The sequence below is a fragment of the Hibiscus syriacus genome, unplaced genomic scaffold (assembly GCF_006381635.1).
Source record: "Hibiscus syriacus cultivar Baekdansim isolate YM2019G1 unplaced genomic scaffold, ASM638163v2 tig00110499_pilon, whole genome shotgun sequence".
In the NCBI taxonomy this organism is placed as follows: Eukaryota; Viridiplantae; Streptophyta; class Magnoliopsida; order Malvales; family Malvaceae; genus Hibiscus; species Hibiscus syriacus.
Window position 1 is genome coordinate 238,001 of NW_024062761.1, and position 13,116 is coordinate 251,116.

Genomic DNA, 13,116 nt, shown 5'->3' on the forward strand with positions numbered 1-13,116 from the left:
TAGATAATGATGGAATTTCAAATGAAAAACAGGTTTTAGGATCTCGTTATAAAAGAAGGGATAATGCAAGTGTCCTAGACCTTCATGAACGTTTTCTTCATCTATTGATTTCTTGGTGGTTTCGACCATCCGGAGGTCGTTATTCTCTTAGAGCCTTAGATCTTTGGTGGTTACATTGTTTCGAAAAACAATATTAAAATCAACCTACCTCAGATTATTTTTGCTGAAATTGTTGAAACCGTAAATCTTGTTCCTAACAAAAAACTCTGTTCATCTCTTGTTTACGGTTGTATTTGAGTAATCTATTTTCCAAAGCTGGGCTTAGAGTCGGTCTAGATGCCGTTTTCCTCTAAGAAACAATTAACCTTCTTTCCTTAACGAGAGGGATGGATTAAGGATAAGGAACCGGTGAATGGGTTCCATCTTTTGCAAATACTCCGGGAGCTAGTTCTTCATAAGCTCCACCCGAAGCTGACGAAGATCTCGAGCTTGAGCAATTAATGCGAGACATCGATGAAGTCGAAGATGAACCTGAGCAGCCCGAGGAGCAGCCCGAAGAGCAAGCACAACAAACGCATCCAATGCCTCCATATTTCCAATCCTTTATGGAGACATTCGATTTTCGATACGCTACTATGGATTCGCGCTTTACTTCTATAGAGTCCCATTTATCCACAATGGGAGCTCAATAATTAGAAATTCTTCAGGAAATGCGTGCAAATAATGAAGCAACCAACGCACGTATTAATGACCTCACTAACAAAATGGCCGCTATGCGAGCTCGTTTTCCTTCTCCTAATCCGGATATGTGATTCAATGTTTTGCTTTGAACTCCAAACTTGTTGTTTTAACATTTTGAATATTTTGGAATGTTTGAATTTGTTTGGATTCATGAATGGTTAGAAATTATCTATTTGGTGTGATTAAATTTATTCATTATTGCATCATTTACTTCATGATTAGATATATGACAGATTTTGCCATTTCACATTAATTATGAATATTGATTATGAAACTAATGGCTAACGTTTCTCTTGCTTGTGATCTTAGCAGCTTATATTATATATAATCAATAGGCTAAATGATTTCAAAACCTTGTTTAAATTCTTTAAAATGTCTTTTTGATTTAACAAAAAGGGGGAGAAATGTTAAAGGTGTTTTTAAATGATAAATGGGAGAAGTGTTAAAGTAAGGGGGAGGAGAATTCCAGTATGCTCGGAGGGAACCGATTCCCCCCCCCAGGGGGTACCGATTCCCCCTTGTATAATGGTCGAAATATTTGAATTTTACACTTAGGGAACCGCGTCCCCATAGGGGTACGATTCCCCCACCTCCAAACTATTTATTAATTGTTTTCACACTAAAAGGCTATATTATTTCTCTAATTATCCCCAACGTTCAGAAGTGATTCAAGGTGTATTTAAGCAAGCTTAGAAGCCATTGATCAATAACAAGAAACATCAAGCAATTAGAATCAAGAGAGAATCAAAGAGAAAGCATCAAACCTCAAGTTTGAGCATTTCAAGCCTATTTTTCATTCAATATTCATTTTGCTTTCAAGAACACTTATTGTGCTCAATTGTATTTATTCTTGAGTGTTTTTTATTTGTTCTAGATTGTGCAAACATATTTGCCTATGAGGTTTTTCTTGTAAGTTTGTGTATTTTCTCCTGAGAAAAGAGTGTTTTCAAGAATTGGGGTATATTCTTGAGGGAGTTGTAAGGTTATCTCTTTGGCCTCAAAAGAAAGAATAGTGAATTTGTTGGAAAATCCTTAGTGTCTAAGGTAGTGGACGTAGCTTTGGTTGATAAAGTCGAACCACTCTAAATCGTTGTGCAATTTCTTTCAATTTTCTGCAAAAGCTTCCACCAATTTTTTTAATTGCCAATTCACCCCCCTCTTGGCCTTATTCGTCAATCGATTAACTCAACACGATCTTTTCTAGAATTTGAAAATATATAAAATTAAAAGAAAGAATTTGAAAATATGATCTAACTAGAATTTTAAGAACAATCTTCAAAATTATTCAAGCACCATAATTGATAACAAACAATTGTGACTTTACGTGAAATACAAATATGATAAATTAAAAAATGAGAATAATAATTTTCAGATGAATCGTGAAACATGAAAGTGAAAAAAAACATACTAATTATACTTAAATTTTTTCCTCTTATTAAGTTTTGAAAAAAATAATATTAATAATTTTTTCATTGATATGAAAAATTGGGAAAGAAATTTGGTGAATTGATATTGGGAATTTGGAAAGACCAAAATTAAAGAGTTCAATTGATTTTTTTTTTAATTTTGAGAAAGAAATATTAAATTATAATTTTATGGAAGAATAGTGTATTAACGTTAATATAAAATTCAATAAAAATAATTGACACCTTAATAAATTAATGGGCCCCATTATTGTATTGAGTAAATTATGTATTTAGTACCTAAATTATCAGTTTTGATATGTTTTAGTACCTAAACTTTTAATTTTTTTCAAAATCATACGTAAAGTTTAATTTTTGTTTCATTTTAGTATCCGCCGTTAAAAACTTTAGTTTTTTTTATTTCATTTTAGTATCCATTCAAAATTTAACATTAAGTTTTAATTTTTTTTTTTTGAAATTTTAGGTACTAAAACAAACCAAAAATGATAGTTATGTACTAAACGCGTTAAGTTTTTAACGACGGATACTAAAATGAAATGAAAACTAAAGGTTAGATATGATTTTGAAAAAACAATTAAAAATTTAAGTACTAAAACGGATCAAAACTTATAGTATAGGTACTAAATGCATAGATTACTCTATTTTGTTTAACAATAATTTAATTTATTATCATAAAAAATAAAAAATATTATACTGAAAAAAAATATTTTGTGGGCCGTGGGCGGGTGCCCCTCCTGCCCTGGCCCAGGGTCGGCCCTATCGACGGTTATGAAGAGGTTTTTTAACGAGGCTATTTTCTTATCCAAAAAAAAAAACAAAATGACTTACGCAACAAAAAATTTGCAATGTTTATGATGACAGAATCATATGGTTTAACCTTGATAGTTATAAATGTTTGGATAATAGGGAGTGATCGGTGAGTTCAATGTTCCCAAAGGTGAAAATCCTTAGTTGGAGAAATATCAGTTCCCCTGGCTATATACAAATGGTTTGCTTGCAGTCATTTTCTCATTTGGGGTTTTATTCACGTCCTTAAAGACACGTAAGGCAAGATTGTGGCATTACGGAACAGGTACACCGGCTCACTAACCGGGATTTGCCGATTTGTCGGTTTAGATGGATATGATTTTTGGAACTTTTTTCTTCTTTAAATCATGTTCTTAATGGCTCTACTTTCAGGTTGGCTTCGAGGTTTTCTTGCAGATTATGGGGTACCCCTTATGATCTTGTGTTGGACAGCATTGTCTTATACGATACCTCAACAAGTTAATTCCGGAGTTCCCAGGAGGCTGTTCTGTCCACTTCTTTGGGAACCTGAATCATTACATCATTGGACAGTAATAAATGCAAGTTATGATTCAATTACTTTGTCTGTTCCATTTCCGCAGGTCTTATGTCGTCGATATCGTATAACTGAACTGTCTCCTGTTACAGGATATGGGAAAGGAACCAATAATGTACATCTTTGCTGCCTTTATACCAGCAGTAATGATAGCAGGTCTATACTTCTTCGATCACAGTGTTGCTTCACAGTTGGCACAACAAAAGGATTTTAACCTTAAGAATCCCTCTGCTTACCATTATGATATCTTTTTGTTAGGAGTTATGGTACTTAATTCTTCCACCGTAGTCATTACCCCTGTTTTTCACAAGTTATATATATCATACAAATACCAAGCCTAAATTCTTCGTGTCAATTTTGGTTTCAGACTTTGATTTGTGGATTACTGGGACTCCTTCAAATGGGGTCCTTCCACAATCTCCCATGCACACCAAGAGCCTTGCAGTTCTCAAAAGACAGGTTAGACGCCGTACAATTAGAACCTATTCCAATAATTCTTTTATGTTCTCCATCAATCTACCTTCTTAAACTATGCAATTCATCGATTGCAGCTGATTAAAAAAAATGGTAAAAAGTGCCAAGGAGGGCATATCGCAACTAGCGAGCAACTCGGTAATCTATGGAAGGATGCAAGCTGTGTTCATAGAAATGGATGCATCTTCTTCTGTAAGTATTGTAGGCTTGTATACGTACACATGCTCGCAAGCATATTTGATTGGCTGCAAGACTTACTATAGAATAATTTGGATCGCAGCCTACTTCAGTAGATAAAGAGTTGAAGAAATTGAAAGAGGCTGTCATGAAACGTTACGATAGGGAGACTGCAAAAGAAAATTTTGATCCTGAGAAGCATGTTGATGCTTATTTGCCGGTTAGAGTCAATGAACAAATAATGAGCAACTTGTTGCAGTCATTCCTCGTTGGACTTTCGTTATGTGCTCTGCCTGTAGTAAAAATGATAACTACCTCGGTACTATATCGGGGTACTTTGCCTACATGGCCATTGACAGTCTCTCAGGGAACCAGTTCTGGGAAAGGGTGTTGCTGCTGTTCATATAATACCCCAAAAATTTAGATAATGACCAAAATGTAAATTTTGAAAGTTTGATGGTCAAACTAGAAAATTGATAAAAAGTTTAGGGAATTAAGTGAGAAATTTTCTAAAAAGAATTTTATTCCATAAAAAGATGGTTTACTCTTGAGAGTGGAGTTTTATAGAAATCATATTTTTGTAATTGAAATTTTAGTAAAGAAAAACTAGAAAGGATTAAAGCCGGTAAGGAAATCGGTATTTAAGATCGAATTGGAATTTTACAAAAATTTGAAGGATGTTATAAAATGGTTGGAAAAATTATTTTAATATTTTGGATCAGAGAAATTTGGTCTGGAAATGTGCAAATTTTCAGATTTAACTGAAATAGTGGAATTTAGTGACTAAAACGCAAGATTTGAAAATTCAAGGTGAATTTTGGAAGTCAAAGTCAAAATAATTTATGTTTGACTTTGTAATATGATAATAATCAGATGACTTGGTTTTATGGTAATTATGGAGATTCATTAATGGCCAAAAATGGAATTTCCTATTGAATTGAATAAAATAATTCTATTATAAGACATGTGCTAGACTTATTTAATATTAGAGTTTTATGATGGGGAAGCATTTTTCAGCTCATCTTCTTCTCCAAGCCGTGGGTTTCTCTTAAGGTAAGAGAAATTTGAACTAAATTTTTCAAGCAATTTACTTAGGATTTTGAGTAAGTTGTAAAAACAAAATTGTTATATGTGAAAAACGCTATCTTTTGATACCAATATTGTATGATAATCTTGTTGGTGTTCAAAGATCCCAAATCTAAGGGTTTGTGTTCATATAAGAGATCATGAAATTAATGATGGATTTTGATGTTTGTGAGGTAGTTGATTCATATTCTAGCATGAAAGATGATTAGAACATGTTTAATCTTTCTAGAACTTGTTCTTTAAATTTCGGCCATGAATGGTTTGAGTGAGAAAAATTATATATGGGTTGAAAATGATGATGGAAGTATTCTACAAGCCTCTGAAAAATTGGGGATCATTTCGTAAGTTTTGAAAAGTTTGGGATAAATTCGTAAATTTTGGAAAATTGATGAAGAACCTAGGGATGAAGTTAAAACAAACAATTAGATTCTGGATTTGGCAGTAGGTTCGAAAATTCACCATAAATTATATAAAAATAATTTGGAGATTATTTTTATATATTGTGTTCATATATGGATCTAGTTTTGTTTAAACCAAACAGAGATCAATTTCAAGTTGTATACAAATATATATGAAATTTTAACTGAGGAAAGGTCAGAAAAGTCGGACAGCAGAATTCTGTACAAAACAGATTCTGTTGGTGAACTTTGAAAATTTACCATAAATTGTACAGAATGAATTAGAAGGAGTTCTTTATATGGATAGATTCTTATTCGAGTCTAGTTCTTAACAGAAGAAACGGAATTGAATTCCAGTGTCTATATCAATACAGAATAATGATTCTTTAAGGGTAGTGCGAGTTGTCTGAATTCTGGAGATTTATGGGTTGTTGTGTAAGAGTTGTATAATTGATGTACTATGCTGGGAATTGTTGTTGAGAATTGAAATGAGTGTTAAATGTGAAATTGATTATTTTGGGAAGATTGAAATGATTGGTGATTTACGTACAACAATTGCATAGTTGGGATACGTAAATGTATTTATGCTTTTGTAAAAGCATTTGAATGGAAATAATTTCAATGTTGGAATTATTGGTATTAAGAATTTAATTGGTAAAATGGAGAAGACTATTTTGAGTAAATGGGAAAAGTTGGTTCCAATATTATAAGGAATTATTAAGATTTAAATATTTTGATAGATGATGAATTTCAAATATAGTATGGAGATATGGTGGAATGTATTTATGTTAGTAAAATACTAACATATGGATTATTATGAATTGATGATTTATACAGATTGTGATTGATTTGTAATCGAAGCAAATCATATATAAAAGGGCTTATGGTGGACAATAGTGAGGCTTATATATTTTGAAAGACATAAAGTGTCAAGATGAGTGCAATACATGCATGAAATTATACATGGATGTTTTATACAATAGAGCTTAGTGTTGGATTGCGGGTTGCATCGTTGTTCTAGTTCGGTAGCGGTTCCTTCATCAAGTTTTCTCTTTGGTTGTCCGCTCGGGATTTTTGGAAATCTTGGGATGCCTCTGTTCGCTTTTGGTGATTCTGTTTGCTTAGACATTGTCGAGGAAGCCTGTTCGGTTGGATCTGTTTTGTTGTTTTCTAGTTTTTGTACGTTTACATGGCTGTTGTTTCTTGCTCCTTTTGGTCGGTAGTGCTAGTTTCTCTTGAACTACCTTTATTTAGGTGATGGTGATCTTTGTTTGTCTGGCTTTCGTTTCTAGTCTTTTTGTGTGTTGTGTTCTCTCATGTTGTGCTCTTTTCCTCCATCTAGTTTAGGGAGGTTTTTAATGATGCACATAAGTGTACGTCGACTCTTGATTGATAAATCTTCTTTCTTATAAAAAAAAAGACTTGCGATAAGTCGACCTTGTTTATATCAACATGATTTTATATCATTTTTATAAATTGACATTGATATATGTCAGAGTATGAAACTAAAATGCATTGATCATGAAAAATGTGATATTTTACCATGAATGTTTTCGGGTATGAACTGCCCAATGTTAAATATTGATGATATACTTTGCCATGGATGGATCGAATAAAATAGACTATATGCCCAAAGTAAGTCATTGATGGACAGGGTATAGTTGGCATGCCATAGAGTATAACAACTGCAGGTTTATATTAGCACTATAGTGTGTAAGGACACTAAGTGCAAGTTTATGTCCGGATTAGCACTATAGTGTAAGGTTAGTGTAGGTGGTGGGCACGACCTTATGTGTATTGTCCGGATTAGCACTATGGCGTAAGCTTAGTGCAGGTTTAGCACTACGGTGCATGTATTTTGCTGTATACCTAGGGTCCTCAAGGTTTAATATTGGGCTATTGGCTATGGATTATGTTTTATTGGTTAATAAATGGTAACCATGCAAATAAGCTTATGAGCTTACAGAATAATGGCAAGTGTATTGGAAAAATAAGCTTACGAGCTTATGGAATTTAAATGGTAAGTATTTTGGTAAAAATAAGCTTATGAGCTTACGGAATAATGGCAAGTATATTGAAAAAAAAATAAGCTTACGAGCTTATGGAATTTAAATGGTAAGTATTTTGGTAAAAATAAGCTTATGAGCTTATGGGATAAAAGGTAAGAAATTTATATTATTTTAATCATGGTAAAATATTGAAGATGCTATTAGCATGGTTTTATGGCATTGGATTTGAAATCTAAATTCATGCATGAATTGTATTGCACTATATATTGTTTTAATTGCCTCACTAAGTTTATACTTAGTGTGTTATGATTTTCACGCGTAGGTAAAAAGCAAAGTATAAGATAAAGAGTTCAGAACGACATCAAGCATCGAGAGGTATATTTCAATATCAGTATATTTTCACTACAGGGAATCGATTCCCCCACTGTTCACTGTTCACGGGTACTATTGACTATTCATAAAAAAAATCTTTTGAATTAAATTGGTTATAACGAAACATAATTTTTATGATATGGTCTTTTATAATATCATTTACTATCTTTAAAAATAAATTTTAAATCGATTTTGAAAAGGTAATGGTTTTCGAGAATTCGGATAACATCTGTAATCTGTATAAGTATAATTATACGGGTTACGGGTGTTACAGTTCATCACCCCCAGAAGACGTTACAAGTAAGTTGACATACCTAAAAGTAAACTTAAAATACAAAACAAGCATTTTATGAAGATGGTTGATGATTTATACAAAGATATATCGTATAGAAGCAGTACAATAACTCTGATAAGAAACTGAATTTGATGGTTGATGTGATTCTGCACCTTATATCTTCGAACAGAGTCCTCCAAGGTGTTCACTCGTCATTCGTGGAGTCTGTACCTTTCAAGCTCATTTTGATGTTTACACTTCCAATTGGTATATTTTCTGGTATGTTTTGGTGTGACAGGGATACCTATAGCCGGAATACTGTTTCCACTGCCGCTCTTCCTCCTCATCAGCATCAGACAGCAAATCCTTCCAAAGTTTTTCTCACATGAATATCTTCGAGAACTCGACGCTGCTGAGTACGAAGAAAATGCTGGCACACCCCTTAGAAACTTAAGTATATCATTCAAGGTACATCTTTTTCGGTCCCTTCCTCATAATCTGCTGTTTTAGAACCAGAACAAAATTTCCATTTGGTTTCAACCTGCCAAATAAACTTGTGGGAATAGTTTCCTCTCCATAACCAAAATCTTACTGTAAATGACACGGTTTTGCTCTAGTACTGTTCAAGTCATGGATACTCCTTTGGTTTAAAAGATTTTATGCAGTTTGTTCACATACTTAGTAATGTTCAAACAGGAAAGGGAATCATGTGATTATCACAGTGAAGGACCTGAAGACAACTTTTCTGATGCTGAGATATTGGATGAAATGACAACCCACAGAGGAGAATTGAAGCTTAGAACTAAGCTTAAGGAAGAAAAGTTACATCAGGCTTATTAGTGTTCGATGAGCCAGCTAGGACGTAGGATCACCAATTCATAATCATCATCCTCGGTTTGATTGAAGGAACGATCATAATCCTAATGGGAAAATGTCCAAGAATGTTGCCTCTTATATAGCCAGTTACCTACCAAAGCTGACCGAAAAAGGATTCAACACTTTTCTGGCTAGAATATTAACAGTGAGGTACTTTTCATGTTGGAAAAAATGGAAATGCCAATTCTTTTATTGATTTTATCTTCAAATTATGCTTTTTCCCCTTCTAGTTATAATGAAAAAGATTATGTTCATTTTACTTTTTCTCCTTCGGCCTTTGATTGATGTCCCTCAGCATCAGACAATGGTGGAAACCCTTGCCTTTTCTTCCTTCTCAAGTCATTAGTTTCTAGTTAGCAGCTGGATAGGCATCACAGAGTACCAAGTTACATGTTGAATCAAGAGTTTGGCCTATAAATAACTATTTGGTTCCCTGTTTCGAGACCAAAATCAATGTTCAACCAGCTGGAAAATGTAGGAGGTGAGGTGAATGTGCTGAGAATTAAAAAAAATGTTATTTGAATATTTTTTTTGACAGTAAAATTTTCCTTCGCCTGTTCTATGTTACATTTCCCTTCTCCCTCCAATGGTGCAGACCAAGTCTAGAAAGAGAATCATGGCAATGGTTCCTTTGAGTCTCCCAAACGAGACAAATGAAGATATGAATCAGTTCCTGTCAATCATAACACAAAGGATGTCAGTTTGTATCTGGTTTTATATATGAACAATCCTTCGATTGTCGCTTTCTACTTTATATCAAAGTGTCGGTGCCGGACTTTAATGTCGCAGGTAATTTTATGTGTTTAAGAGATCAAACCGTTGCAAACTACACTCACCATATCCTTCCATAGAGATAACTTGAAGATCCCCTCCAAAATACTGTGCGTAGAAGCGGCTTATAGGTTCATTGTTACTTCATCATCCGTTACGAGAGCTGAGTACTCATCCAAGGGGGTTTTGGCAGTGCTATAAAGGTATGTGAAAATCTTGGGAAGACCTTTTCTTGGTATCCCACCCCCCTCATCTGAAATCTGCATTGCCAGATAAGAAATACTTATGATGCTAGACAAAGACCGAGACAGCATAGTTCATCAGGCATGAGAAACTACCTTTATGGTCACATCCTCAATTCCCTCGGCAACTATTATTCGAACAGGCGTCGTGACTTTATCCAAATCCATAAAACGCTCTTGGACAGCACGCAATGAGTTCTTGACCAACTCGAACACCATAAGCTACAAGTGTGTTGGAACGTACCTGCTATGCAAGAAAAACAGACGATACACGTGACCGAAAACAAAAGATCGTCTGTTACCATATTAATGACCGAACAAAAGACACACGACAACTTGGGAGAACGCAGTATATAAAATCAACTTACGGAAATGTAAAACTGGGATCGCCATAGATAACAATTTCGGGTGCAGTCCCGTATTCACGCAAGCAAAGAGCGCGAGCACTTTCGCTAGCATTTCGTGCCACTTCCACCGGAGACATTTTTGTATGTATATAGCCAACAACATACGGAGGATTCGGCTTATGCAACTTGACATGCTGCCCCTGGTTTCACCCAAATTTAAACATGCAGACAGTGCTTACAACCAGCTCCAAGATACAAATAAAGAAGAAGAAAACAATAGATCTATCACACTAAAGGTAATGAAGTCTAAAACTAACCGATAAGCATTCTAATCCCGATTCTCGACATGTAAAACCGATCGAGAAACTGATGAATCTCATCGAGATCCTCGTAAACGATCTTTGGATCCATTCCTTTCTTCAACTGTTGACCCCCCAACGCCATAGTAGGGACGACGTTGTTGTGTCTCACCTTGATAGCCTTGATCATATGTGTAAATTCCCTCTCATCATGTATATCCTTGATCTCGGGAAAATTTCTCATGTCACGGAAGGAATCAATGTACCAGTCCCGGACCTGAGAAATCAGAAATCAAAGTAGATAACTTAATCTCTCCCCATCTATTACTCGAATTGAACAAATCCCTCACAGAAGAAGGAATGCAAGTATCAAAATGTTGACAGAAGATGCAGAAACTTAATGAACATGCAAACAATTTCTTTGATTCCATTAGCAGTTAGCAGAAGCAAAGCAAGGATAGTTTTGGGGTCAGAGTATTACATTACGGCCGCATCCTAAAGTTATTTAAGATCACCTTCACACTGCAAATCACATCGGAAACATAAAAACATGGTTACTTTTAAAAAATAAATCACCTCTAAACGTCCACCACACCCACAACAAGATATCATAATGATAGTCATAGTTTACATATGAAATTGAAATATTTAAAAATTTAAAGACTAATTTGAAATAAGAGTCATACTTTTAGGACATGTGATGTAGTTAACTCTTTAATTTACGGTTGCATGTTAACCTCAATCATTGTTACTAAATGGTAATTAAGAAATTACTTATTTTTAAAGTGTTAAATAAATATTAATCTTATTGAATGGTGTAAAATTATATTTTTAAGGACCCTCTTTTATTGCTTGATTTCTTCGATCTATTTCATTATCTTCTATGTTGTCCTCCTCTTCTCTCTTCTTTTCATTGTTTCATATTTTGTTAATTTCCGTAGTGGTTTCCTCAGTTGTATTTTCATACGCCTTTTGTTTAGGGTGCATGTAGAGGCAAAATTGTTCCAATACCGTGGGTAGGTTAATTATTTAGTTCAATATAGCACAAAACAAATTATTTAGGAATCTACGATATTTATTATAGTGACATGCAACTCGTCATGTTGATGTAACGAGTTCCAATAAAATATATTTTTATTCAAAATTTTCACCCTAATATATAAATTCTAATAAAAAATTATGTTTTATTGAAATTCATCACGTCGACGTGACGAGTTTAAATAAAAAATATTATTTGAATAAATTTATCACATCGACGTGACGAATTTACTTTACATTGTAACATTTGCTATAAATTGCAAAATAAATTTTGAATTGACCTATTGGGCCACTTAATTTTTCCGTATGGCGTAATGGGCAAAAAAACTGCATGCAGAAGCCTCATTAGTCAATCCCTTAGATTTTGGTTTGGTTCGAAACCCATATGAATTTGGGTGAGTCATGTTTAAGTACATCATGAATAACCCAAACCTGTGCCATAAGAACTATGCATCTTGCACGAACCGAACAAAATTATTGTTACTTTTTAAGGTATTAAGTTTAAGCATTAGAAATATTAGGGGTATAAATATTTAATATCAAATGATTTAAAATTATCTTCGAACAAATATTGTGGTGTACTTACATTAATAATAAAAAGAACCACGCATCTTCCAAAGGCTGCGTGTGAATCCTTAAATCCATGCTCATTTCTTTTTACAGCATCGTATCTTTCCCATCCAATTCCACCAAGGATAGTCTCCCATAGTTGCCAACAATTATTAGCATTTAAAGACAACGACACTACTACTTTCTATTTATACTATCCTCTTACCCATAGTTTATCCTTGTTTGTTATTCATTGGAAGCCTATTTTCATAAGAAACATATCATTTTGGTTCTGTAAACTTCTAAGGTTGACTCTTATCAAATTTTATTACATAGATATCAAATACAACCTAATCTATATATTTAAAAGAGAGATAATTATTGTAATTATCAAACTTTATTAAAATATATATTTATATGATAAAATCTTATTTGAGTTGGAATAGGTTTATAAATTTAAAAAAGAGATAATTATAATAATTATCAAACTCTATTAATATAATATATATCGTTATACCATTGAACTTCCATTTTTTTCAATTATACCACTGAACTTTAATTTTTGTTTCAATTATACCATTGAACCGCTAAATTGTTAATAACACAATGACGTGGCTGACGGCTACTGATATAGACAACTCAGCAAAACGACATTGTTTTGATCCGTTAACGATTTAATGACCTCTTAGTATAATTG

General features: G+C 33.7%; 2 pseudogenes; one reads left to right on the top strand and one right to left on the bottom strand.

The window, feature by feature from the left end:
* The window catches only part of LOC120129403, a 38,320-nt pseudogene extending 29,050 nt beyond the window's left edge, over nucleotides 1-9,270 (top strand).
* A 211-nt stretch (nucleotides 9,271-9,481) lies between these two features.
* LOC120129401 lies at nucleotides 9,482-11,105 on the bottom strand (annotated as a pseudogene).
* Between the last annotated feature and the right edge of the window lie 2,011 nt (nucleotides 11,106-13,116).